The following is a 24,406-nucleotide window of genomic DNA, read 5'->3' as shown; positions in this document are numbered from 1 at the left end:
ATAAAACATTAGACTTGGACACAGAAAAGTACCAATCTCTGATACGTATGTATACAGAGGGACACATCGTTCCTCCAACACAAAAGTACATACTCCCTTATTCCTTAGGTGGAATAAGTGGGGAAAGAAACACTAAGTTTAGGTATAGGGTCTGGAAGATGATGTCGTCACTCAGTGAAGTGTGGTCCCTCTCACCTCCCAGGCCTACATCATGCGCCCATGACTCAGCTCCCCCACTGTGGTTTGCCAATTGATGATCAAAAGAGTTGGAGATTGCTCAAAGGGCAGCCTTCTCTTATCCAAATGCAGTTGACAAGAGGAGTGTCACTGGGCTCTCAGGAAACCTAAAAGGGAGGGGAAGGGGCAAGGGGACTCCCTGTTTGCTGAACAAAAGCCCCCACGAATGGGAAACCCTACCTTTCCTCCCACTTGGTGTCTACCCCCACCTAAGGATATCCCTTTAGAGCCCGCCTCCTTAGATGTGTCTCTAGAGCCCTCTACACCTCAGCCCTTCCTCCTTTCTCCCTTTTTTTTTTTTTTTTGTCTTTTGTCTTTTCAGGGCTGCACCTGAGGCATATGGAGGTTCCCAGGCTAAGGGTCTAATCAGAGCTATAGTCGCTGGCCTACAGCCACAGCAATGCGAGATCCGAGCCACATCTGCAACCTACACCACAGCTCACGGCAACACTGGATCCTCGACCCGCTGACCGAGGCCAGGGATGGAACCCGCAACCTCATCGTTCCTAGTCGGATTCGTTAACCACTACGCCATGACGGGAACTCCACTTTCTACATTCTTGACTGCATAGCCCAAACCCTCTTGCATTGAGCAGTGACAACAGAAGCAGAAGATAATAGCACTTTGACTTGGAAGAGTAGGGACATTGCTTTTTCTATTCCTGAAAAGACTCTCCCCAGTGTCAGAGGCCTTGCCCACCTTCCACTTCCCCAGCTGACTCAGTAGGAATCGCTTGCGATTGAGGGTGAAGTCACGAAAAGACAGGCTATGAGAACACAAGCCCACATACTGGGAGTGGGCAGAGTAAGTAGGAGAGTTAAGGTAAATCATAATTGGAAAAGAAGTATGTGGAAAAGGAGGTGTGATTTTCACCTCTCCGTCCTTTCTAATATTACCAAATAAAGCTTGAAATCTGCTATTTCTTATTCTTACTGATAGGCTTGACCAGAAGCCACTTCAGGCACAACCCAGCTTGATGTAAAAATGTCAACACAGCAATATAAGTATGGCTTCTCTCTAAATATTTTAATTAAACTAAACTAAACTAAACCATCAGAATATGCCAATTAGAGAGATGATTGTTTTATGAAAAATATTCCCCCTTTGTCTTATGTAGTAAACACCCAAAGGCAAGTTAAACAAGATACAATTTAGAAAAGTTCTGTGAACTTCCCACTCTTCTTTGGAACACATTGTTTTCCACAAATTAAACTTCCCACAGCATTTTATATAAATTAAAACCAATTATCCAAACCTTATATAAACCTTCAAATGTTCACTCTTTTTAGTTAAGTACATCCAAAACATACCAGAGAAGAGACCCCACAGGGTGAGTTTCTTTCCTTCCTTGAATTTACGTTCTGCATAACCCAAGATCTGGATCTGGATCTAGTAACAGGCAGGTGAGCTGAATCTAGGTCATACAGAAACCCTTAAGTGGCAAAAGAACCAGACTAGAAGTTAAAACAACTTATGTTTCAAACACATCCTCACAATGGATGGCTTTTTTTTTTTTTTTTCCCAGTGCCTGAGCCATGTGGAAGTTCTACTGGCCAGAGGTTGAACCTAGGCCACAGCAAGAGCACAGCAGTGACAGTGCTGGGTACTTAACCCACTGAGCCACCAGGGAACTCCTGGATGGCTTGTTTTCTTCAGCCCTAACATGGGTCTAACTCTTCTGAGGCCCTCAACTTCCTCACAGGGATTGTTTTCTTTTTCTTTTTCTTTTTTTTTCTTTTTAGGGCTACACTTGATGCATACGGAAGTTCCCAGGCTAGGGGTCTAATTACAGCTACAGCTGCCAGCCTACACCACAGCCATAGCAACGCCAGATCTGAGTCGAGTCTTCAACCTACACCACAGCTCACAGAAATGCTGGATCCTTAACCCACTGAGTGAGGCCAGGGGTTGAACCCTCCACCTTACGGTTCCTAGTCGGATTTGTTTCCACTGTGCCATGACAGGAACTCCTTTTTTTGGAGGGGGTGGGGATTGTTTTCAAGACCAGTATTGACTATCAGTATTGCCTCAAACCCAGGAAGAAGGCCCCACTCTGGCCTCCTCTAGTTGTGTCTCTCTCTGTGGGCTAAGGAGTCTAAGGTTAGCCAGGAAGTGCCCACCTGGAATCTGTGCCCCTCAATTCTAGACTATGCTCTGTGAACTCGGAACCCTGGACCTCCTGGCCCAAATGGCCCACTTCAGGGCTTGCACAGGCCCCCCAGGTCTGTACTCTTCAGAGTGGACTATGTGACTGAGGTAATTGTGTGCCCAGACTGGGTGGGAGGGGCATGCAGACAGAGCTTGGACATGTAGGCTATAGCATGTGATGCAGCACCTTGGAGTGTGTGCCAACACCAGGTGTGGGGAGAAGAAGGGAAATCATTTCTAATCTTGCTGAGGCCCCATAAATAACAGGAGAGCCTGCTCTATTCTAGTGGTTCTTAACCTCTTGGGATCACTATCTGTTTTAAAATTTTTGTTTTTGTTTTTGTTTTTTTTGTTTGTTTGTTTGTTTTGCTTTTTAGGGCTGCATCTGAGGCATATGGAAGTTCCCAGTCTAGGGGTTGAATCGGAGCCACAGCTGCTGTCCTACACCACAGCCCCATCAATGGCAGATCCAAGCCGCATCTGTGACCTGCACCACAGCTCACAGAAATGCCAGATCCCCAGCCCACTGAGCAAGGCCAGGGATCGAATCCTCATCCTCATGTATACTAGCCGGATTCGTTTCCTCTGCGCCGTGATGGGAACTCCGTCATGGAATCAACTCTTTACATCAGAAAACTGGAGATTCTCATTCTTGCATGTGAATGACAAGAGAGTCACAGACTTCTCTGAAGCTCATCCTTGGACAAGTTAGACTCCTTATCCTTGTGGCTACTTTTGCCCTCTTCTTCCCCCCCCTCCCTCCCCCAATCAAGCAATACACTTAACAGTTTTTCGCAAAACCTTGTAATCCCCTCATAGGCTACCCCCTTGCACTCCCACCCTTGGTTTAAGAACTCTAGGTGTACAGGAAAGCACTCTGAAAGCTTTAATGCCACGTGGAACTTGAACAGCTGAGTGAAGTTAGCTATCAATATCTTGCCCCTTAAGTATCAAAAGATCTTCAGTAAAGACAACCTGGGAGATTTCCTGAAGAGTGGGATATCTCACCACTTCCTCTGTTCCCCCCCCCCCCCATGCTTAGAGGATATCTTCTGGAATGATTAGAAAGAGTGTGGGGAGGAAGGGGGGGAACAGCGACTAAAGGGTCCTGGACACAACTCAATCCTGGATCTGAGGTGGTTCTAGAGCCGCCTCAAAGCAATTATACTTCATGCAGGACAAACAATCTGCTGGGATTCAGAGACCTTCCCCTCCGTGGAACCTCCAGAAGACCATAGGCCTCACCTCCTGACCATGTTGTCCAACTTGGACCCAGTACTGGAAAATCTTCCAAGAGCACCCCAAGCAGGAATCCAGAGATGCTCCCCACCCCCCAAGCCTTGCAGTTTCATACTCCCTGCACAGCCTGGATGCAATGATTCTTGACAACTTCCCACTAGGCTTTCCACCTCATCAACACTCTCTCAGCCCAGGCTGGATCCAAAGACTCCAGAAAACCTCTCAAGAGCACACTAGTTTCATTTCTTGGCCAATGATTCCCAATAACCTCTGGAGAGCCACAGGCCTCTCCTTCTGGTCACAGATCCAGGCTCAGTCCAGAGACCCCAGACAAGCTCTCACAGTTCAGAGACCTGTACCTCATGGTCAATGACCCCACACAGAGCTCCCAGGGCCTCCCACTGCCCCACAACACACTTCCAAAGCAGGCTGCCTCAGGGACCATGAACAATTCATAGGGAATGCTGGCCTGGTCTCTGAACAGCTTGGCCCAAAGGTGCCCAGGAAGCCCCATTTCCAGCGTCTCCAAGTCAGAGGGCATCTCCGGAGCCTAAAGCCCTCAGCCCTCCCTTCCTGATCCTCACAATGACCACTCAAGGCCCCGTATGCCAGCTTTGCCTGGGCCAGGCCTAAGCCCAAAGAAAAGTAAGGAAATCCATGGCACTCACCGACTCAGGCCCTGTTTCTCTCCCCACTCAGCCTCCCATACAGTCAGGGCGGCACAAGCCCGAGCGGCGGTTAGAAAGTGGACCAGCGGCGCGGCTCGAGGATCGAAGCTCGAGGCCAAGGCCGTGTGCACAGCTCGCTGGTGGAGCCTGGATTCCGAGGCAGGCGCTGATTGGCTGCAGCGCTGGCCACGCCCTCTTCCCTGAGCAGCTCCAACAGCCTGGGAGCCGCCTAGGACAGCTCCACTTCCCGGTGCCTGCCGCCGGACCTCCGCTGATTGGCTGGGGAGCTCGTGCCCACCTTGCTGGTGCTGTGGAGGGACAGGGCCTGAAGTCTGATTGGTTGGCGGACGTAGGATTCAGGCCTCAAAGGTTGAGATCTTATCCGCCAGTCGGCCCTCAATGCTGATGGGCTGCGGAGATTGCCCTGTCCCATCCCCTCTATGAAGAACCTGGGTCTTGAACCTCCTTCACCTAAATAGCCTTGGAGGCTCCCTCCGCAAGTGCTCAGGAATACCACTACTTTCTTCTGTCTTGCCAACCTGAGTAGCTCTCATTGCAAACCCTTTCACTTTTCTTCAACCCCTTACAATCTGTGGAGAAGTTTGATTAGGTGGGAAGCCCTCAGGAGCCAGCCAGGTTTTGAGCGGTTGCAGGCAGCTCCCCTTTCCCGCATCTTGCCCTGCCCCACCAGTGATTGGCTGCAGAATGCACCCTGACACACCGTGAAGTATGCGGAGCCAAGGAAGACACGGGGGTGAAGGGCAGTGCTTTGAACCCCTCATTGGCTTAGATACTCGCGCGTCAAATGCTCAATGACGCCTCGACTGTCAGCTGGGCCAGGATTAATTTTGTACTTCGAGTACCAGCCCGCACCACTTCGTAAAGAGAATGGTCCATTGAGCTGTTCTGCTATTTACTGGCCCAGGGTTAGAACCAGGCCAGCAGGCTTCCTGACTAGGCAGGGCTTTGCTACTGACACACGGTGCCAACCTGCGGCTGGCGGACACTGTCTCTCCTCTCTCGCCAGCTCCACTGCGGTTGCACCGTTGATTGGCTGGCTCCACTCTCTCCTAAGTGGCTTAGCCTGGACATAGCCAATGAGGAATAAGGGCGCTTTAAGGAGGTGGGCATTGCTCCGCCGCTTCCACTTCTGATTGGTCCCGAGGCTTGCTTCATCCCCTTTGATTGATCAGGCCAACGGTTTTGGGCGGCGGTTAGAATTCTGTCCCTTTGCTTGGGTTTAGTTTTGGGGCTCTGAGTGTTGTCTGGAGTCTCCTTCCCTGCGTCTAGGAGGGGAAGGACTGGAGTTGGAGAGTGGGGTGGTGGGAGGAGCTGGAAGGGGTCCTGCTGGGGAGGGCGTGACTCAGAGGAGCTTGGGAAGGTGTGAACCGAGACCTCCTAAGGCGAGGTGAGTGCCGGGCAGGAGGGAGATAACCCCTCAAATAGCAGGGGAAAGACAGGCGCTATGGTAACGGTGACAACTCCAGTGTACTGAGCTCTTTCCATGTACCGCTTTATGTATGAATCCTTCTAAATAACCCTGTAATAGCCTGGTTAAACGCTTGAGGGTCTGAGGTGAAGTCACTTGAGTTCCACAGTTTTACAGGCATTGCTGGGATTCCGACCTTGTTCTGGTGAGAGTCCAACATCCGAGCTACACTACGATTAAATAGGGTTGATCTTATAGATGTGAGATGGGGTCTGACGTGGTCAGGCTGGCCTCAGTTTACTTCATCTATAAATGAGGGTTTGGTTTTTTTGTTTGTTTGGTTTTTGGAGTTTTGTTTTGTTTTGTTTTATTTGTTTTTGTCTTGAAGCTGATCCTGAAGGCTCAGCACTCAGCGCATATTTTCAACTCCTCAAACTTTGGGGCAAATGCATTTTCATTCTAGAAAAGGATATTTTAAAAATCAGAATCATCATATCTTTGCCACTTTTTGGCCCTTACACTGAACCAGGCCAGTTTTAAGTGCTTTATGTGCATGATCTGACCAAATCCTCATAACCAGGTCTATTAGATATATACTGTTATTATTCTTACTTCACAGATAAGCAAATTGAGGCTGAGAATAGTTAGTTTCCCTAGGATCTCACCAGGAGTAATTGTCAGAGCTGGAATTCGAACTAGGCCTGTTGCAGTTTGACTCCAGAGCCTAAGCTCCTAACCATTGGTATACACTGCCTCCCATCCTAACAGCTACAGTGTCCAGAGTGTGGGCATACATGGTCCTGGGGAATCCTCATAGCCATCCCAGGAAGAGGAATGATTACAACACCCACTGAAACAGACAACTGAGGCTCATGGAGGTGAAGAATATAGCTGGTCCACAGCTGAGCAAGGAGTGGGGAGGAATGATACATAATCTTCTGAATCCAAACCCATGTTCTTAAGCACTCCTCAAACTGCTTCATTTGACAGATGAAGGAACTGATTCCCTAAGGAGAATTGAAGCTGGAATTCAGACCCAGGTCTATCCAACCCAAGAGATCACCTCTGGAACTGCATGGTCTCTAGGAAGTACGTGTCTGGCAGATCTTGTGTTGGGTCAGGTGAAGTCCTCTTACCCAGCCAGCCTTGTCTGCGAACAGTGAGGTCATCAGTTCCAACTTTGGCCCTAAAGGTGGTTGGAAGAGTATTTCACAGCCCCAGAACGTTTGGGGGTTCTCATTGAGAAGCCTGAATCATAATTGCTCCAATTTATTGAACACTTTTTATGAGCCAAGCAAGGTGGAAAGCATTCTGTGTGTGTTCTCTCATTGAATCTTATAATAATTCTAGGATATAGGGATTATTATTGTCTCCATTTCACTTGGGAGGAAACTGAGATCCCATGAGGGATGCAACACATCTATGTTTGCAGAGCTGGTGGAGCCTAGATTAGAACCCAGAGATCCTTTCTCTAGAGCCCTCAATTCCAGATGTGTAGACATGAGAAGATGGAGTGGGGGACCCTGGGTTCTGGCAAGATGGAGTAAGAAGAGTTGTTGGCCTCATTCTGGAATTTAGATTGTAAGATTAGGAGAGTCAACTGTCCGAGAGGAGTAGAGAAGTAACTATGGCTTATTGAGCAACTACCCGGTGCCAGACCCCATGCTGGCTACACTTTAATACATGCTGAGGAGCAGAGGGCCTTGTGATTAAGAAGTTGGACCCTGGGTCCAATCTGCCCGAACTCACGCCCTGGTCTTGCTACTTGCTAGTTGTGAGACATTTGGCAAGTTACTTAACCTCTCTTGGCCTCAATTTCCTCATCTGTAAAGTGGGGATAATGATAATAAATATCTCTGAAGACTGTCAAGAGGATTAAATGAACTAAGAGAACAGTGGTATCTCTTTTCCTGCCCAATGCCCTGAAATTGAGTTGTTTCCTTGTACTCAATGTCATCTGCCTTGACTCTGGTGTAGACACTGAAAATTAAGGCCAGATATTTGTGAGGGGAGAGGCCAGAGGAAGTGTGTTCCCAGAAGAGGTAGCTAATGCCAAGGCTGTGAAATAGGAGCCAACTTAGTAAGTCTGAGGTACATATAGCAAGAAGTCCAGCTGGAAGCAGGCAGATGACTAAGACTCAGGGGCTCAGCTCAACTGCACACATGCTCATAAGAGGCATCAAAATGACCTTGTACTTTCCAGAGAGTAATGGAGTTTACTCAGGCTTTCATCTCTGGAGAAACCCAAGGCCACGATTACTTTTGAGGCTCTGTGTCCAAGCACAGGGATGTAGAAGTGAAGCTTTGAACTCAGGTCGTCTTGAAGGGCTCACGTGTAGGGATGAGGAGACTAGCATTCGCTCAAGTATTTATTAAACTCTGACAGCATATGCCATCTGTACCAAGCCCTGGGAAGATTTAGCCCCTTCAAAATCTTTAAAAGATATAACTTTCTAAAACCGTCTGGAGGTTCCTCAAAAACTAAGTATAGAACTACCATATGATCCAGCAATCCCACTCCTGAACATATATCTAGACAAAACTGCTATTCAAAGAGATACATGCACCCCTATGTTCATTGCGGCAACATTCGCAATAACCAAGACATGGAAACAACCTAAATATCCATCGAGAGACGAATGGATTAAGATGTGGTACATATACACAACAGAATACTACTTAGCCATAAAAATAACGAAATAATGCCATTTGCAGCAACATGGATGCAGCTAGAGATTCTCATACTAAGTGAAGTAAGTCAGAAAGAGAAAGACAAATACCATATGATATCGCTTATATGTGGAATCTAAAATGTGGCACAAATGAACATGTCTGCCAAACAGAAACAGACTCACAGACATAGAGAACAGACTTGTGTTTGCCAAGGGGGAGGGAAGAGGGAGTGGGATGGACTGGGAGTTTCGGGTTAGTAGACACAAACAATTACATTTAGAATAGATAATCAATGAGATCCCACTATACAGCACAGGAAATTATATGCAGTCTCTTGGGGCAGAAACTGATGGAAGATAATATAAGAAAGGGAATGTATATACATGTATGACTGCATCACTTTGCTGTACAGCATAAATTGGCACAACATTGTAAACTATATATTTTTTATTTTTTTGTCTTTTTGCCTTTTCTTGATCTGCTCCCGCGGCATATGGCAGTTCCCAGGCTAGGGGTCGAATCAGAGCTATAGACACCAGCCTACACCAGGGCCACAGCAACATAGGATCCGAGCCGCATCTGCGACCTACACCACAGCTCACGGCAACGCCAGATCCTTAACCCACTGAGCAAGGCCAAGGATGGAACCCGGTAGTCGGATTCGTTAACCACTGTGCCACGACGGGAACTCAACTATACTTTAATAAAAAAGAAACTAGTAAATCTGATTTTAAAAAGAACTTTCTGGGAGTTCCTGTTGTGGCATAGGGGAAACGAATCTGACTAGGAACCACCTCGAATTCATATGGTGAAATCTAATTCCTAACAGGGGGTTATTGGGCAATGGGGCCTTTGGGAGGTGATTAGGTCCTAAGGGTGGAGTCCTCATAAATAGGATTAATGCCCTCATAAAAGGGACCCCGGAAAGAGCTCCCTTCCTCTTCCGTCTTGTGGCGTTACAGTGAGACTGCAGCCAGAGAGTGGGTCCTTACCAGAGACCAAATTTGCTAGTACCTTCATCTTGAACTTTCCAGCCTCCAGGATGGCGAGCTGATGATTTCTGTTCAAAATCAAGCCAGCCTGTGGTCTGTGATAGCAGCCCAAACAGGCGAAGACAGAAGGACTGCAGTCCTACTGGACCAGGTCCCTGTTCTTAGGACCTCATTGCATTAAACTCCCTCCTTAAAGGCCCAACCTCCAAATATAGTTACGAGAGTTAGGGCTTCGACACACGAATTTGTTGGGGAGTGGGGGGAGGACACAATTCAGTCTCTATCACTGCACACCTACCACTGAGGGACTCACTGTCTGGTAGGGGAGATGCGTGTTATTTATATCATGTGGAAGGAGCCAAGCAGATTGGTTATGATGTCAGCTCTGGAATCAGACTGACAGGGTTTGGGTCCTGCCTCTGTCATTTACCAACTGTGTGACCTTGAGCAAGTGTCTTCCACTTGCCGTACGTACCCTGAGAGGATCAGTGAGGGGATACCCTTGAAGTTCTTAGGACAGCCCCTGGCACAGAGTATGTGCTCATTAAATGCTGGCTGCAGTTGTTAATTACAAGTCAAGTGAAAACCACGCTAAGTGCTCTGAAGAAAAACCTCAAGATAGATTAAGAAAGTAACACTCTTATCTGGCCAGTGTTTTTAAGAAAGACTTCCTGGAGGAAGTGATGCTTGCACGCAGATCTGAAGGATGAGTGCTCGCTAACCAGACTAGGGAGAGAAGAGAGTCTTCCAGGCAGGAGGATGTAGGTTTCAGAGCTCTGGAGTGGGAGGAAACGTGGCCCGGAAGTTCAATAGCTCTGGCACTGAGAGAGCCAAGCCAGGAGGCACAGGGGAAAGTGAGGCTTGGTATGGGCGCAGGCTAGCCTAGTAGGCCAGGCTCAGGTGTGCTGGCATTCTCCTAAGAGACATGCAAAACCACAGAAGGAAGTGTCTTTTTTTCTTTTTCTTTTTCAGAGACTAATTATTTTCCACTCCTGTGGCATATGGACGGTTCCACGTCCGGGATCTAACACAAGCTGTAGCTGTGACCTACGCCACAACTGTAGCAATGCTGGATCCTTAACCCACTGCGAGGTGCCACCACAGACAAGCCGGATCATTAACCCACTGCACCACAGCAGCTAATCCTACAGAGATTAGTGTAATAAATCCCTATGTACTTCTCACCCAGATGTAAGAACTATCAGTATTCTGCCTTATTTCATCAATACTCCCTCAGTCTTTTTTTTTTTTTCTTCTAAATGTTTTTCTCCTTGAACACATTCTACTTAAAATGAAAGCTATTGGGACAAAAATCTCTTTATTAAGAGGAAAAGGTACACAGATAATTGTTTTTTTTTTAAATTTTATTGTTTTTTTTTTTTTTTTTTTTAAGGCTGCACCCACGGATATGGAGGTTCCCAAGCTAGGGGTCAAATCAGAGCTGTAGCCACAGCTGTAGCCTGTGACCTACACCCCAGCTCATGGCCATGCTTAATCCTTAACCCACTGAGAAAGGGCAGGGATTGAACCACTATCCTCATGGATTGGAGTCATTTTCATTTCCACTGAGCCACGACAGGCACTCCACAGATAATTGGTTTTGTCAAGCAATGGTATATGCTGTTTAAGGAATGCATTTTGTGAAATACCTCGAAAATGCCTGTGAAAAAAGTTTAGCACCAAAATCAACAGCTTTTACACTACAGACATACCTCATTTTATTTTGCTTTGTTTTATTGTACTTCACAGATTCTGCACTTTTTTTCCAAACTGACGGTTTGTGGCAACTCTGCGTAGAACAAGTCTCAGTGCCATTTTCCCAACAGCATTTGCTCACTTCATGTTTTGTGTCATATTTTCGTAATTCTTTTTTTTTTTAATGGCCAGACTTGTGGCATATGGAAGTCCCTGGCCAGGAACTGAATCCAAGCACAGACGCAGCAATGCTGGACCCTTAAGCCCATTGCACTGGGTCGGGGATCAAACACACGACTCCACAGTGACCCTAGCCACTGCAGTCAGATTCTTAACTCACTGTGCCACAGAGGGAACTCTGATATTTTGGTAATTCTTGCACTATTTCAAACTTATCATTATTATATTTTTATGGTGATTTGTGATCAGTAATATCTGATGTTACTATTTTTTAATTTTTATTATTATTATTTTGTTTGTTTGTTTGTTTTTGTCTTTTTGCCACTTCTTGGGCCGCTCCCGCAGCATATGGAGGTTCCCAGGCTAGGGGTCGAATCGGAGCTGTAGCACTTGGCCTACACCAGAGCCACAGCAACGCGGGATCTGTGCCACGTCTGCAAACTACACCACAGGTCACGGCAATGCCAGATCCTTAACCCACTGAGCAAGGCCAGGGATCGAACCTACAACCTCATGGTTCTTAGTCGGATTCATTAACCACTGCGCCACGACGGGAACTCCATATTATTATTATTATTATTGCTTTTTAGGGCTGGACTTGAGGCATATGGAAGTTCCCAGGCTAGGGGTAGAATTGGAGCTACAACTACTGGCCTACACTGTAGCCACAGCAACATGAGATCTGAGCTGTGTCTGTGACCTACACCACAGCTCACAACAATGCCAGATCCTTAACCCACTGAGTGAGGCCAGGGATTGAACACATGACCTCATGGATACTAGTCAGATGCATTTCTGCTGACTCATGACAGGAACACCCTGATGTTACTTTTTTTTTTTTTTTTTTTTTTCCTTTTCTAGGGCCGCTTCTGTGGCATGTGGAGGTTCCCAGGCTAGGTGTCTAATCGGAGCTGTAGCTGCCGGCCTATGCCACAGCCACAGAAACGTGGAATCTGAGCTGCATCTGCAAACTACACCACTGCTCACAGCAATGCCGGATCCTTAACCCACTGAGCAAGGCCAGGGATCGAACCTGCAACCTCATGGTTCCTAGTTGGATTCCTTAACCACTGAGCCATGACAGGAGCTCCCCCTGACGTTAACTATTATAATTGTTTTGGGATGCCACAAACTGCCCTCATATAAGACAGCAAACTTAGTAAATCTGTGTGGTCTATTTGCTCAAGTAATCAGTCATTCCCCCTTCTCTCTCCTTCTCCCAGGGCCTCCCTGTTCCCTGAAACACAATATTGAAATTAGGCCAGTCAATAACCCTACAATGGCCTCTCAGTCTTCAAGTGAAAGAATCACGTCATTTTGAATCAGGCTAGAAACCATAATGGAGTTCCCTGGTGGCTCAGCACTTTAAGGATCTGGTGTTGCTGTGGCTCAGGTTCAATCCCTGGCCTGGGAACATCTGCATGCTGTAAATGAAGCCAAAAAGAAAACAATTTCAAAAGCTGGGAGTTCTTGTCTGTGGCTCAGTGGTAGTGAACTCGGCTAGTATCCATGAGGACGCAGATTCCATCCCTGGCCTCACTCAGTGGGTTAAGGATCCTGTGTTGCTGTGATCTGTGGTGTAGGTCACAGATGAGGCTCGGATCCTATTGGACCTCTAGCCCAGAACTTCCAAATGCCATGGGCATGGCCCTAAAAAGCAAAAAAAAAAAAAAGCTAGAAATGATTAAGCTTAATCAGAAAGACATGTTGATAGCCAAGACGGGCGAGGGCTAGGCCTCTTGTGCCAAACAGTCAAGTTGTGAATTCAAAGGGAAAGTGCTAGAAGGAAATTAAAGTGCTACTCCAGTGAACACATGAATGATAAGACAGTGAAACAGCCTTATTGTTGATATCGAGAAAGTTTTAGTGGCCTGAATAGATGATCAAACCAGCCACAACATTCCCTTAAACCAAAGCCAAATCCAGAGCAAGGCCCTAACTCTCTTGGGTTCTGTGAAGGCTGAGAGAAGTGAGAAAGCTGCAGCAGAAAAGTTTCAAGCTAACAGAGATTGCTTCATGAGGTTTAAGGAAGGAAATGGTCTCCATTACATAAAAGTACAAGATGAAGTAGCAAAAAGCGCTGACGTAGAAGCTACAGCTAGTTACCCAGAAGGTCTAGTTGTGAGCATTCGTTATTGAGGTGGCTACACTCAATAACACATTTTCGATGAAATAGCCTCCTCTTGCAGGAAGATGCTGCCTAGGAGACTTTCATAGCTAGAGAGGAGACGTCAATGCCTGGCTTCAGAACTTCAAAGTCCAGGCAGATGTTCTCGTGAGGGACTAATGCAGATGGAGAGTTTAAGCTGAAGCCAATGCTTATTTATCATTCTGAGGATACTAGGGCCCTTAACATTCATGTTAAATCTATTCTACCTGTTCTCTATAAATGGAACAACCAACCTGGATGGTAGCACACATGTTTACATGGTTTACTGAATGTTTTGAGCCCACTGTTGAGACCTATTGCTTCAGAACAAAAAGAGTCCTTTCAAAATATTACAGCTCAGTGCCAATCTACCTGGCCAGCCAAGAGCTCTGATGGAGAAGTACAATGAAACGAAATGTTTTTATGCCTGCCAACACAACATCCATTCTGCTGTCCATGGATCAAGTACATTTTGTAAGGCTATTCCATAGAGAGTGATTATTCTTCTTCTTTTTTTGGGGGGGGTGGCTGCACTCATGGCATACAGACATTTGTTGAACCTGCACCACAGGAGGAACCAGATCCACAGCAGTGATAATGCCAGATCCTTAACCTGCTGAACCACTAGGGAACTCTGAAAGTGAGTCTTCTGCTAGATCTGGGTAAAATAAATTGAAAACCTCCTGGAAAGGAGTCACTGTTCCAGATGCCATTAAGAACTTTGTGATTCATGGGATGAGGTCAAAATATCAACCTTATCAGGAATTTGGAAGAAGTTGATTTCAACCCTTATGGAGGACTTTGAGGCGTTCAAGACTTCAGTGGAGAAATTTACTGCGGATGTGATGGAACTAGCAAGAGATCTAGAATTAGAAGTGGAGCCTGAAAATGTGACTGTGAAAGTAGTTTCTTGAGATGGAAACTGCTCCTGGCAAAGATGCTCTAAAGCTTCTTGAAATGACAGAGTTCCCACTGTGATCAGTGGTAATGAACCCAATTAGTATCCATGAGAATGCAGGTTTGATCTCTGGCCCCAGTCAGTGTGTTATGGATCCAGTGAGCTGTGGTGTAGGTTGCATACATGGCTTGGATACCACATTGCTGTGGCTGTGGTGTAGTCTGGCAGCTGCAGCTCCAATTCGACACCTAGTCTGGGAACTTCCATATGCCGCAGGTGCAGCCATTTAAAAAATTAAGAAAAAGAAAAAAGAAAATGTGCCTTAACTGAATAAAAGGTTTGGTGCCATGGTATGGAAATGTACAATAAACTCATCTATTTTTGACTTGATTGGTAAATACTTTTTTTTTGTCTTTTCGCCATTTCTTGGGGCGCCCCAGTGGCATATGGAGGTTCCCAGGCTAGGGGTTGAATCGGAGCTGTAGCCGCCAGCCTACACCACAGCCACAGCAACGCGGGATCTGAGCCGCGTCTGCGACCTACACCACAGCTCACAGCAACGCTGGATCCTTAACCCACTGAGCAAGGCCAGGGATACGAACCCGCAACCTCATGGTTCCTAATCGGATTCGTTAACCACTAACCACTGCGCCACAACGGAACTCCGGTAAAACTTTCTAGAGGAAGTTCAGGAAAGTCTAATGAGGAAGAGTGCTTGTGTCTCATGATTATAAATCTCCTAAAAGTGTCCATGATTTCATCTATTATTTCTAGATCAATCCTCTGTAAGTCCCGGTGGTATCTCAGCTGACATCAGGCAGGGATGTGATCAATAGATGTAATGCTTAGACTGGCAATTCGATCTTTTGTATATTAACCTCGTATCCTGCAACTTTGCTAAATTGCTTATTAGTTCCAGGGTTTTTTTTTTTTTTTGTCCATTCTTTTAGATTTTCTGCATAGACAATTATGTCATCTGCAAACAAAGTCAATTTTACTTCTTCTTTCTCAATCTGTGTACCTTTTAGTTCCTTTTGTGTTAGCTAGGTCTTCCCATATGATGTTGAAAAGGAGTGCTGAGATGAGCCATCCCTGGCAATTTGATCTTAGGTGTTCTTTTGGTACAGCAAGAAGAAGTTGCCTGCTAGGGGCCCTATTTTAATTATGTGTCCAACAGTACTGAAGTGGAGCTCCAAAAGACCACTTTTTTTAGTTTTCTTTAAATGATTTTAAAATATAGTTGACTTATAGTGTTGTGTCAATGTCTGCTTTAAAATATGGTTGATTTACAGTGTCGTGTTAATTTCTACTGAATGTATATATATATGTATATGTATATATAAACATTCTTTTTTCATACTACCTTTCTTAGCATTTTACCTTTTATATTTTATTTCCTTCCATTCCAATGCCCATGGCATCCAAGGAGGCATCTGAGAGGTATCTAAAGGAAACGATGTTTTTCACAGATCTACTTGGGTTTTGAAACACGAATTTTTGTCAAAACATTGTCTCCTTAATCTTCTGTAACATCTGAGATTTGTAAAAAGGCATTTATTCATAGGACAACTCTTTGGTTATTGGAGGAATGGCCCAAGGTCTGGGCTACTGTTGGCATTAACTATTTCCCCTTCAGCTTCCTCCTGAGACCTGTAGGCTGATGGAGGAGATCACGACTGTGGAACACTGTCAAATAAAGGCATCTGACTGCTTCTACTGGGGACTGCTGGCACCTTTTTGTCATTCTGGTAGATTGTTAAAATAGCCTCCATAATTCTCCTCCCTTCTGCACACCTCCCACACTAAATCTGGCCTTAGCCATTGACTTACTTTGACCAATGAGACAACAGCACATGCAGCAAAAGCAGCGACCTAAAAATTGGTTCTGCACTTTGGGACTTGTCTTCTCTTGCTGCTCTTGGGAAGCATGCAAGCACCGCCATGTGAATAAACTTAGCCTGGCCTGCTGTAGACACATGGCCCAGTCAAGGCCATCATTCCAGCCACCCACCCCAGCTGCCAGCCAGCCGCTATGTGAGGGGGGCCACCCCAGGCTCGCCAACCCTCAGCCACCCCATTAGCTGCAGCTGCATGAGGAAGCCCAGGTGAGAAAAACAGTACTGCCTGGCTGACCAAGCTCACAGTCCAAGGAGTCCCCAAGAATCAGGAGCTAAAAAACCATCATTAAAAGGAGCCACTGTGTTTTGGTGTGGTTAACAAAAATTAACCCATATACCCTGGACCAGAGTGGTTTCTAGGCAACAAATATCACTTGCCTTGGCTCTGGGTATAGATTTTGAAAGTTGAAAAATCCCTTCAGTTTCCAGATTTGTTTCCTCAATTTTCTGAATAATTTTTTTTTAAATGAGAGTTGCAACGTTTATTTCAGTTTCTCTCTTGGAGTTTTTTTGTATTTTTTTCCCCTTTTTTGCCACACAGGCAGTATGTGGGAATTCCTGGGCCAGGGATTGAACCTATGCTGCACAGCAGCAACCAGAGCCACAGCAGTGAGAACCCAGGCACCTCAACCAGCTAGGCCATCAGCGAGCTCCCATTTTTCCAAATTTTTTTTTTTTTTTTTTTTTTTTAGGGCTGCACATGCAGCATATGAAAGTTCCCAGGCTAGGAGTCGAATCAGAGCTACAGCTGCCGACCTATGCCACAGCCACAGAAAAGCCAGATCAGAGCCATGTGTGCGACCTATACCACAGCTCACGTCGACGCTGGATCCTTAACCCACTGAGCGAGGCCAGGGATTGAACCTGAAACCTCATGGATCCTAGTCGGATTCGTTTCCGCTGCGCCACGACGGGAACTCGTGTTTTGCATTTCTCTATTTCCGTTCGCAGACCATAGGAAAAGACAGTGAGAAATCATGATTCTGTTTCGTGTTTTCAATGGGTTTCTTAGTTAGGCTCAGCGGTGTAGCTGGGTTCAGGAGGGTGTGCAGGGCGACTGCAGCCACCTGCTGGTCACGGCTCAGTAACAAAGCAATGGAATCTGGAGAGAAGCCCCTAACTTCTGCAGTGTCCCTCTAGCGCCCTCTACCGACAAGGCCTAACTGCGCGCCAACTGACACATGTGGGAATGTAGAGGCGAATTGGGGCCATGTGAGTGAAGGGGCCCTTGATACTAATACAAATGACAATGATGATAATAGCTAACATTAAATTATCAGTGCTTTCTGGAGCTGTCTTGTGGCTCAGCCGGTTGGGGATCCATGTTGTCCCTGCAGCAGCTCTGGTGGCTGCTGTGGCGGGGGTTCCATCCCTGGTCTGGGAACTTCCACATGCCCTGAGTGTGGCCAAAAAGAAAAAAAGTGCATTCTGTGTCATTTACCTCCGAATTATTAGGAGGAAGATTTATCAGGAGAGGGGATAGTGGTTCTCTCTGCCCACTCCCAACCCCTACCCCCACCCCGCAACCCGACACTCCCCCACTTCATCTTTTCCTAGACTTCTGGCCTAAGCCCGCTCTAGGTAACCAACTCCTCCCCTCTCCAAGGCTGGGCTCACTGGCTGAAGCTGACTCCATCCCTGTCCCAAGGCAGGCATGTGCCCCAGGAATGGTCCATCAGCTCTCTCCCCAGCCCCCCACCCCCACCCCTTGGGATGGGGCAACAGGAAACAATCCAGAGGGGCGCATGTCACTGCTGAAAGCTCCCAAATCCGGTCAGCGCACACACATGGTCCTGAAGCTCCCTGCCTCCCTTCCCCCACGAGTTTTTAAAAATTCTTTTATTTTTACATTTTCTTCTTCTCCTGAGCACATATTATCCTCTGACCCATATATGACCCTTATTGACTTTTTCTAGTTCCCTTCTGGAGGGTAAGCCTTATAAAGGGAAAGCCTGAGGTCTGGTTTGCTCCTCAGAATCCAGAAGATTACCTGATACAAATGATAGGCAAGCAATACTATTTGAATGTATGAATGAGTCGATGACAGTCACCCTGGAAAGATATTCACAATTTTACCACCTAGGGGAAGGGCAGGTGCAAACTGGCTCCATAGAGCTTCCTGGGCCTCCAGTCCCTGGGGCATAAGGTATCCGTGACATTGTCTTCATAAGATAGGCTCTCACCGGATCTGGAAAGTTCAGTTCTTAGAATACTATAGCCCTCGAATACCCAGGACTGAGTCACCATTCTGGAAGACCTTACATAACACGGTAAGCTTTTCCATTTATGGGAGGTTAATCCACATTGGACTCCTGGTTTTCACCCTAACTCAGGATTAGCAAGGTCACATTGGGGAGCCAGCAAAGTCAGTGGCCAGATCTTCCTGAAGAGTATTACTGCCTCTGGATTCCCATCCTTCTTCGAAGTCTGTTTCCTGCTGTCTGCTCTGTCTCTGATCCCAGACGCTTTGAGCTCAGAGGTTCTGAGGAGACCATAGGCAAAAATCCATTTCCAGAGTTCCTGTCGTGGCTCAGTGATAATGAACCTAATATCCATGAGGATGCAGGTTCGATCCCTGGCCTTGCTCAGTGGGTTAAGGATCTGGCATTGCCGTGAGCTGCGGTGTAGGTCGTAGATGCGGCTGGGATCTGGAATTGCTGTGGCTGTGGCATAGACTGGCAGCTGCAGCTCCAATTCAACCCCTAGCCTGGGAACTCCCAGATGCCTCAGATGAGGCCCCCCCTCCCCATCCCCAAAAATCCATTTCCCTATAAGCTGTGAAACATTCTGGCCAGTACTGATAAAGCCTTGTTTGATCAGTTCAGTGAGTTGGCCATTGGGTAACCTGAACATTTTGAGTTGCTTTCTAGTGAATCGTCCTGTTTCCTTGCTTTCATTCCATTCCTCAGTCCTGTGTCATTTCTCTCTGCAATCCACAATGAAGGCATTCTGAAATAATGCCAACCAATAAGAAATTTCTTTTTTTTAATGATTTTTATTTTTTTCCATGACAGCTGGTTTACAGTGTTCTGTCAATTTTCTACTGCACAGCAAGGTGACCCAGTCACACATACACATATACATTCTTTTTTCTCGCATCATCAGTCTCCATCATAAGTGACTAGATATAGTTCCCAGTGCTACACAGCAGGAACTTGTTGCTTATCCATTCCAAAGGCAATAGTTTGCATCAAAATTTCAAATGACCTTGGGTACTCTGAAAAGATCATGATGCAAGTGTGGGGATGAGTTATTTTAAAAATATTCACTGGAAAAAATATTCATCAATTGTCAAGTTGGGAGTTCCCTTGTGGCACAGTGTGTTAAGGATCTGGCATTGTCACTGCAGGGGCTCAGGTTGTAGTTGTGGCTTGGATTTGATCCCTGGCCTGGGAACTTCCATGCCAGTGTGGCAAAAAAAGAGAGAGAGAGAGAGAGAGAAATTTTCAAACCAGATAATCATCCCTGAATTAGGGGAAATTAATCATAAAATAAAACAATTTATAGGAAAGGAGGTATCCTGTGCATACACAAACTTTCCCCTTTTTTCTAATTTTTAGGGGTCTACAAATATAGAAACATATATTTGATTTTTTTCAAATAAACTTCTTTGGGGAAGAATTTCAGATTTACAGAAAAATCACAAAGTTAGTACAGAGAATTCTTGTATACAGTTCACTCAATTTCCTCTCATGTGACCATAGTACATAGCTGTGCTATGTTTATCAAAACTAAGAAATTAACACTGGTCCAAGACATGTAACTAAACTCCAGATTTTATTCAGATTGCAGTAGTTTTTCCACTGTCTTGTGCTTTCAGGATGCAATCTAGGATAACACATCCAGTCAGCAAACATCCAGCTTTGTGCTTTTTGTTTTCTTCAATGAACAATTGATCTTGGAAAGGCTTTAATATCAGCCAATGTAAATGTAGTTCCCTTTAAACTTAGCTGCACAGCATTTGGTCGTGTAGACAACTAGTTCTCTTCTGCTGGGATTCAGGCTGTTTCTCAGTTCTTGCTTTTCAGTCTTTGCACACACTTGCGAGTGTATAGGCAGGACAGATCCCCAGAGGTGGAATCAGTGGGTCAAAGGGCTATGAGTTTTACATTTTAGTGAATAAGTCAACTTACCCTCGTGGAAGGCATACAAACAACAGTGAATGTAGTCAGAGGGGCATGCCTGCTCGATTGCTCTGTAACCGTGATTTATTCTTTTCTTTTTTGTTTTTGTTTTTTTGGCTGCTCCGGTGGCATGTGGAAGTTTCCAGGCCAGGGATTGAACTCACGCCACAGCAGTGACAATGTTGGATCCTTAACCTGTTAAGCCACAGGGGAACTCCTAATTTATTCTTTTCATTCTGTGATCTCCAGCGGTAAAGAGAGCTTGGTTCAGTGGGACAGGAGAGAGAGACAGAGAGAGAAGCTTCAGGAGGTAGCAAGGGAGTTCCCGTCGTGGCGCAGTGGTTAACAAATCCGACTAGGAACCATGAGGTTGCGGGTTCGGTCCCTGCCCTTGCTCAGTGGGTTAACGATCCGGCGTTGCCGTGAGCTGTGGTGTAGGTTGCAGACGCGGCTCGGATCTCGCGTTGCTGTGGCTCTGGCGTAGGCCAGTGGCTACAGCTCCGCTTCGACCCCTAGCCTGGGAACCTCCATGTGCCGCGGGAGCGGCCCAAGAAATAGCAACAACAACAAGACAAAAGACAAAAAAAAAAAGACAAAAAAAAAAAAAAAAAAAAAAAACAAAAAAAAGGAGGTAGCAAGGAGACAAAAGCCATAGGGCCCCTCACTGCCAGGCTGAGAGGAGCTGGACTTGTGCTGAGGCCACTGGAGAGCCACGGAGGCTTAAAACCCGGATCTAGAGCCTGGACAGATATGGTCATGGAGACTTGCAGTAGGAACAGCCATTGATGGCTGTCTCTCTCTCTCAGGTGGTCCTGGGAGCCTCACCCAGCTCTCGTCTCTTTGCTCCTCTCTCACCTACAGGAGTGGGCCTCTGAGAGGAAGGGCTGGGGCAGATAAACCTGTCCTGCCGGCTGAGGCCTGCCTTGGCCAGGCCACCATGGTTGCCATTCCGGCCAAGCAGATATGCGGCCAGATGAAGCCAGAGAGGGGAGTAGCAGATATGGGATAGAAGTGGAGGCCCGACTACCTGCTGCCCAGAGGCCACCTTGAGTCCAAGACCCCAGCATCTGACAAAGCCTGTCCTGTCTTAACCACTCAGATAACGTTTGAAAAGTCGGAGCAAAATAATTCATTCTTCAACACGCAGCTCACGCCCTACAGTGACATTTTTATTCATAGTTCTTTCTTTTTTTAAATACTTAAAAAAAAATCGAGGCGTTCCCATTGTGGCTCAGCGGGTTACGAACAGGAGGATGTGGGTTCAATCCCTGGCCTTGTTCAGTGGGTTAAGGATCTGGTGTTGCCATGAGCTGTGGTGTAGGTCGCAGACTCTGCTCGGATCCCGAGCTGCTTGTGGCTGTGGTGTAGGCCGGCAGCTGTAGCTCTGATTTGACCCCTAGCCTGGGAACCTCCATATCCCACACATGCAGCCCTTAGAAAAAATAAATGAATAAAAAATAAATAAGTAAATAAAATCTTTCAATCACTACCATCCATCCATCATTCGTCTATTTTATTTATACAGGTTACTACCAGAAGTGAAAAAACAAGAAGCGCTTGTTTGTAATTGTCTGGAGTGGGGGTTGGGGCTTGTCTCTGGTTTCCCAGCTCTGATCTCCCTGAGGCGGCCCAGCGATGAGATTTCTTTAAGCTTCCTTTGTCAGTTACTTATTTGGATCTTACACGAAACAGAAAAGCCTACAGAGGGACCCCCAACTCCTCCTGCTTCAGGAACTGTCTATAGGAAATTGGATCACATGCCATTCCATCAGGCAAATTTGAGCTCCACTGTTAAACTGCAATAGCCAGTGAGAGATTGCTGGCCAGACAGGAGTATCTGTCTTCAGGAACCTGTGGTTGTGTGATTGGAGCCAGCTCTGGGTAGGAGTGTTAAGAAAACTCCAGCTGGATAAATTTGAAGATGGGCTTAATTTGATGAGTCATGAATTAGGTAGGATCCCATCTAGCAAATAGAAAGGAGCTCTCTCTCTCTTTTTTCTTTTTAGGGCCTTACTTGCAGCATATGTTAAGTTCCCAGGCCAGGGGTCAAATCTGAGCTGAAGCTGACGGCCTGCACCACAGCCACAGCAACACAGGATCCGAACCACATCTGCAACCTATGCTGCAGGCTGTGGCAAAGCCAGATCCTCCACCCACTGAGCAAGGCCAGGGATCGAACCTACATCCTCATGGATACTAGTCAGGTTCTTAACCCTCTGAACCACAATGGGAACTCCTAGAAAGGGGCTCTCTTTCTTGATTTTTGCAGGAGGACAAAAGCAACAGCCATCACAGACTATTTGGAGAATGCCAAAATGCCTAAGGAATGAAGTCAAAATCCCTTTTGAGGGTCTCCTCTTCCTGAATAACCAAGGTTAACCTTTGGGAGACTGTTTTACAATTTTAATGCAAACACACACACATTTATATTTTTATCAGAAAGGCAATCATAACTTGGCATGCTTTTTTGTAATCTTCTTTTTTCCCTTAACAATTTCCCAGGTATTTTCCCATGACATTTAATATTATTTTGCAGTGTGAATTTTTAAAGGGAAAAAGTGATTTTATGAATATCATTGTCCACTAACATTCTTAAAGGACCCTCAGACAAAAAGCATTAGATTAACTCTAACTTATGCTGAGCCGGGGTATTGAACATCACTCAGCAAGAGCACCAAGCATTTTCAAGTATGACTTTCTCTTTTTTTTGGTCTTTTGTCTTTTTTCTTTTTCTTTTTTTTTTTTAGGGCCGCACCCGCGGCAGATGGAGGTTCCCAGGCTAGGGGTCTAATCAGAGCTGTAGCCGCCGGCCTACACCACAGCCACAGCAATGCGGGATCCGAGCCATGTCTGCGACCTACACCACAGCTCACAGCAATGCCGGATACTTAACCCAGTGAGAGAGACCAGGGATCGAACCCGAAACCTCATGGTTCCTAGTCAGATTCGTCTCCACTGTGCCACAATGGGAACTCCAACTTTCATTTTTATTTTATGTTATTTATTTTATTTTTTTGCCATTTGGAAGTTCCAAGGCCAGAGATCGAACCCGCATCACTGCAGTAACAATGCACCTTAACCTGCTGCACCACCACGAAACTCCCTGACTTGACTTTTTGGTTTGTTTTCTTACTACGTAACCCTTTATTGTATACATATTCCTTTAAAAATTTTTTTTCATTTAAAAAAATTAGAGCATACTTTGAGACGTTTCCATTGTGGCTCAGTGTAACAAACCCGACTGGTATCCATGAGGACATGGGTTCAATCCCTGGTCTTGATCAGTGGGTTAAGGACCTAGTGTCTCCATGAGCTGTGGTATAGGTCAATGATGTGGCTTGGATCCCGTGTCGCTATGGCTGTGGTGTAGGCCAGTGGCTTTAGCTCTGATTCGAACCCTAGCCTGGGAACCCCCATATGCTTCGGGAGTGGCCCTAAAAAGAGCCAAAAAAAGTATACTTGATTTACAATGTCATGCCAGCTCCTGCTGTACAGCAAAGAGACCCAGTCAGACATATAAATACATTCCTTTTCTTATATATTATCTTCCATCTTGGTCTATCCCAAGAGATTGGGTAGAGTTCACTGTGCTGTAAAGAACCTCATTGCTTCTCCAGTCTAAATGTAATAGTTTGCAGCTACTAACCCCAAATTCCCGGATCCCACCCCTTCCCCCCACCCCCCCACCTTGGCAACCACAAGTGTGTTCTCTTAGCCTGAATTTACCTTTTTTTTTTTTTTGTCATTTTGCTATTTCTTGGGCCGCTCCCGCGGCATATGGAGGTTCCCAGGCTAGGGGTCCAATCGGAGCTGTAGCCACCGGCCTACGCCAGAGCCACAGCAACGCAGGATCCGAGCCGCGTCTGCAACCTACACCACAGCTCACGGCAACGCCAGATCGTTAACCCACTGAGCAAGGGCAGGGACCAAACCCGCAACCTCATGGTTCCTAGTCGGATTCGTTAACCACTGCGCCACGATGGGAACTCCTACCTTTTTTTTTTTTTTTTTATCTTTTTAGGACCAGACCCACGGCACATGGACATTCCCAGGCAAGGAGTCAAATCAGAGCTAT

At 46.2% G+C, this 24,406-nt stretch overlaps 1 long non-coding RNA gene across 2 annotated transcripts; it reads left to right on the top strand.

Annotated features, from left to right (window-relative positions):
* Positions 1–5,489: 5,489 nt before the first annotated feature.
* On the top strand, positions 5,490–10,500 carry LOC102166468 (uncharacterized). 2 transcript variants are annotated; one of them, XR_303806.4, is made up of 3 exons: positions 5,584–5,701; positions 6,713–6,811; positions 10,360–10,500. It is a non-coding gene; the product is annotated as an uncharacterized LOC102166468 (long non-coding RNA). The 2 variants fall into 2 exon arrangements; XR_014806188.1 differs by lacking the exon at positions 10,360–10,500 and having other exon boundaries at positions 5,490–5,701; positions 6,713–8,414.
* The last annotated feature ends 13,906 nt before the right edge of the window (positions 10,501–24,406 follow it).

The sequence above is a fragment of the Sus scrofa genome, chromosome 6, assembly GCF_054392235.1.
Source record: "Sus scrofa isolate SSC_HxYL_T2T_F1_AM1 chromosome 6, Sscrofa_HxYL_maternal_Yorkshire_Landrace_v2.0, whole genome shotgun sequence".
Taxonomy (NCBI): domain Eukaryota; kingdom Metazoa; phylum Chordata; class Mammalia; order Artiodactyla; family Suidae; genus Sus; species Sus scrofa.
Note: the sequence above shows the minus strand (reverse complement) of the source record. Positions and strands in the feature narration are given on the sequence as shown.